This window comes from Oryctolagus cuniculus, chromosome 2 (assembly GCF_964237555.1).
Source record: "Oryctolagus cuniculus chromosome 2, mOryCun1.1, whole genome shotgun sequence".
NCBI classification, from domain to species: Eukaryota; Metazoa; Chordata; class Mammalia; order Lagomorpha; family Leporidae; genus Oryctolagus; species Oryctolagus cuniculus.
The window spans coordinates 140,287,692-140,292,036 of NC_091433.1; positions in this window are offsets into that span (position 1 = coordinate 140,287,692).

Below are 4,345 nucleotides of genomic sequence, written 5' to 3' on the forward strand. Positions count from 1 at the left end.
AAGTAGTAATTCCACCTCCCCCACTCCATTCCCATCCATCTACCCAGAAAGGAGTCTACCTCAGGTTTTAATACCTATTGTCAGGGCTGGTGCTGTGGCATAGCAGGTAAAAGCCACCACCTGCAGTGCTGGCATCCCATATGGGCACCAGTTCAAGTCCCGGCTGCTCCTCTTACAATCCAGCTCTCTACTACCGCCTGGGAAAGCACTAGAAGATGGCCCAAGTCCTTGGGCCCCTACACCTGCATGGGAGACCTGGAAGAAGCTCCTGGCTCCTGGCTTCAGATCTGCTCAGCTCAGGCTATTTCAGCCAAGTGGGGAGTGATCCAGTGGATGGAAGATATCTCTCTCTCTGCCTCTCCTTCTGTCTCTGTGTAACTCTTTCAAATAAATAAATAAATCTTTAAAACAAAATACCTATTGTCTCCTCCCTTTCTTACCCATTGCTACAGGAGAATGTATTTTCTAGAACTGTTGCTGGAAGCTCTTCTGAGAGCTTCTTTATCACTGACACAGCATCAAGGCCAATGACATTGGCATCTGAACATCTTTGTACATCCACAAACTCTGAGTCTTTCCTTGTTTCCTAAGATAATACTAACAGATAACAAGTTCCAATGTATGTGCACTTGCATCTGACAAGACCATGCTAAGAACATGGATTCTTCCTTGAACTAAGTGTACCTGACAATTTTTCTTGGACTAAAGCTCATCCAGATCCCAGAATTTCTCGGTGTTCTTAGAGCTCCTGCATCCTTGACTGTGGTGGGCCTGAAGCCACTGTTCCCAAAACAGCATAAACTCTGGACCTCCGGCTGCCAGAAGAGTCTCAGAGCCGTGGCAATTTCCCAGCTACTCCATGATGTCAACACACCTGTTGAAGCTGGTCTCCATATGTAGGTATCCATCATTTTGCCTGCCAGACTTTCATTTATTCTCCTTCCTTAGTTTTCCCACTTTCTGCCCACGTAGTTTAGGTGCTGTCCTTACTTATCCACCCCCAAGTTTCTATCTTTAGTAAAAGAAGTGCGTATGACCCAAGCCAGGCCAATGCTGAAATTGCTCAGATAGAGACACTATCTCTGGCTTCGACTTGGGAGAACATAAACTGGGAACTTTTGGGGGTTACCAGGTGTCTGGAATCTCCTGAGAATTAAGCAAAGCTGAGAGAGAGAGAGAGCATCAGGAGTAGGAGGGTGGGAATGTTGTCTTGGCATCATCTGCTTCCTTGGGTTCAGCCAAGCCTGTATTTTACAGTTACATAAGCCAAAATATTACTTTTAGTTAGGCCATTTTGATGTGGGTTTTCTGATATGTGCAGCTGAAAGCCTCCTAATATATTCTTTGTTTATTTTGTAATTTCTTCTGTCTTCTGTTTTTGCATAGTATTAGTCTTGTTCTTTTGCTTTACATTCACACATTCAGCCACCCTTTAACTGTATTGGGACAAATTTCACACCAATGTCAATGAACAGGATATTCAGTGAATTTTCTATTGCTAATCAATTTTTTTCACTTCAAGAATTTGTAGTTTCCCCAAATTCAGCAATGCTGTGTCCTAGAGTCAGGTACTATAGCTTCCCAGGTTAGAAAACATAACTTGTCACAGGCTCATGACCTAGTTAAGAGTTTGTTACTGTGCTGGTACCATCTGTCAGATTCCTAAACATCAAAATGATCTTGATACATTTCTAGATTTTTTTCAATCAGTATCACATGATATTTGCAAAATGGAATCCAATGATATTCTCATTCCAGGGTGAATATAGGATTTCCTTGGTGCAAGCTAGTATTTATGACTTTGTTTTTATAGCTACTATAAAAACAACTGTTCACAGATGGCTACAGTGAACAAAAAACAAAGTAAAAAATAAGGCTCTGAACCCAAAGGGATCAGAAATGCTGCTCCTTAGCAATTCCCAAGCAAAAGAGAAGAGAATAATGACTACAATCAGCCCCAGACAGTATCTACCCACCACCGATAAGGAAGGGCACACACACCCCTTATTTATTACTTCTAATGATGCATTCTACTAAAGAATCAAAATATCTAAGAATTGGAAGGGCTTCTGCTGCCATGGAGTTTGGTTCTACTCAGAATGTAGACATGCCCTCCACATCCTTCCTAAATGGCAATACAGACTTCTAAATATCAAAATATCTCCAGGGATTGAGGTCTATGTCCATTGAGAGAGAACTCTTGTTTATGAAAATATTCCTTTGAGCTGAGCCACAGCCTCTCTGTCATTTTAGAGCATCAGAATTTTATTTAAGGAAACTGAGAGATCATTTGCTGCTCGTCACGGGGTAGCAGGTCCGATAGAGCTCCTCAGGGCCAGCCTGGGGAGCTCAGGGGCCAAGCAGGATGATGAGTGTCGGCAGCAAAGGAACCACACCAGAGCCGGAATCACACCAGAGCCTGGAGGTCAGTCAACGCATAGGGTGCAGCCGGGTTCTTGACTTTATTGGGAGGGGAAGAGCTTTTATAGACACAGAAAGGGGGCTGTCCAGGGCACAAGGGAACCGAGCCAACCAGCTGAAAGGTAAGGCAGGACACGAGCCGGGCACGCCCTCAAGGGCCTATCACAGCCGAGGACACATACTGTTCACGAATACGGAAGTCTCCTGTCAGGCTAGGTACCTCCCCCGGGGGCCATCTTGGGTTGTTGGAAACGCTGAGTCACTGGGATGCGGAAGTGCAGCAAAGGCTTAGCAGCCTTGTGGAGCGAAGGCTTAGTGAATTTGTTTCCTTTTCGATTGGAGCCCATCCCAGCAATCATTTAATCTAACAACCTCATTTTGTGTCCAGTGATCTGCCTTCTGGAATAGAGTACCTAATTATCTCCTCTACAATGTCCGTTTCAATACTTTAGGATGTTATTTGTATTCTTCCCATTGCATTTCTTTCCTCTGGAATAACACACTTGGGTGCTCCACTCCTTCATCATTGCCATAGTTCTCTGCAATGCCATCCTAATTTCCTGGACTCTAATTCCCTCTCATGATATGATACAGTCTCCCTGATGTCCCACTACTACAAGGATACTTCACAACATTCATGGAAAATGGAATAAAAGGCCAAGTTTATTTTGGTGCAAATAAATTTTGAAACCCATCCAAACAAGAGCTTTTCAGAGTTCATAAAAAATGAGGACCAGCATTGTGGCACCGTGGATTAAGCTGCCACTTGCAATACCTGCATCTCATACTGGAATGTCAGTTCAAACGTTGGTAGTTCTGCTTCTGATCCGGTTTCCTGATAATCTTCCTAGGAAAGCAGAAGAAAATGACTCCTACCACCCATGTGGAAGAATAGGATGGAGTTCCTGGCTTAAGCCTGGCCCAGATCTGAATATTGTGTCTACTTGGGGAATAAAACAGAGGGTGGAAGATCTTTCTCCGTTTCTTATTCCCATCCATTCACTCTGCCTTTTAAATAAATAAACAAATAATTTTAAAATGTGGATAATAAAAAATGCATGGATTTTGAAATTTTCACACCAAAATAAGCATTTCAATTATGTTTTCGAATTAACTTTTTGAAATGTCTTCAGATTCATGTGAAAGTTAGATATTTGCTTCCTTCTTAGTGCTTTTTGCTCCTAATAGTTCAAGCCTCCCAAGTAAAATGAGGTTGGCTATAACTGATCTCTTGACATTTTTGGCAAAATCAGATTTTTCTACAGATTTGTCAGGCTTCAGATGATCAAGTCTGTCAATAGCATAGAATTGTACTGCTATTTAGACCACTGCCTCATTTTTCAATTATGCTACCTTACATGTATTCAGTTTTTTCTATATTTTATAAAGCATTTCCATACACATTGTCTTAGTTAATGTCTTATTTTCCCCACTTTGTAGATGAGGATTAAAGACTCCACCAAGGTTAGGTTATGACTTGCTAGTCATGGAGGTAGGACTGAGTCTTATAATAACTGGTTTCGGACTGCAGTACTATCCTTGGTCACTAAACAGCCTCACATTTCCCCTGAAACCACCACTGCATGAATGGATCAAAGGTGCAGGTTTAGGATCTGTCACTTGGCTGCTACGCAGTGGCCCCCATCTGGAAGGACCCAGATGTTCCCATGACAATAATCTCGAGCTTTCTCATTAGACCCCAAACCTTCACTTCCTTCCCTCCGGTTTTTGTTTTGTTTTTCAAAACCAGCTCTGAAATCAGCAAACACAATGGCGATGTTGGAAGTAATAATGATTTTTAAGTGCTTGTCATTTTTTCCTTTTCACCCTCTCCCCCTATGTATAGATGTGAATCAGAAGTGCAAGAAAGACTATTAGTTTTAAGTCCTAAGGTAATAATGAGTAACTACAGAGAAGGAAACAA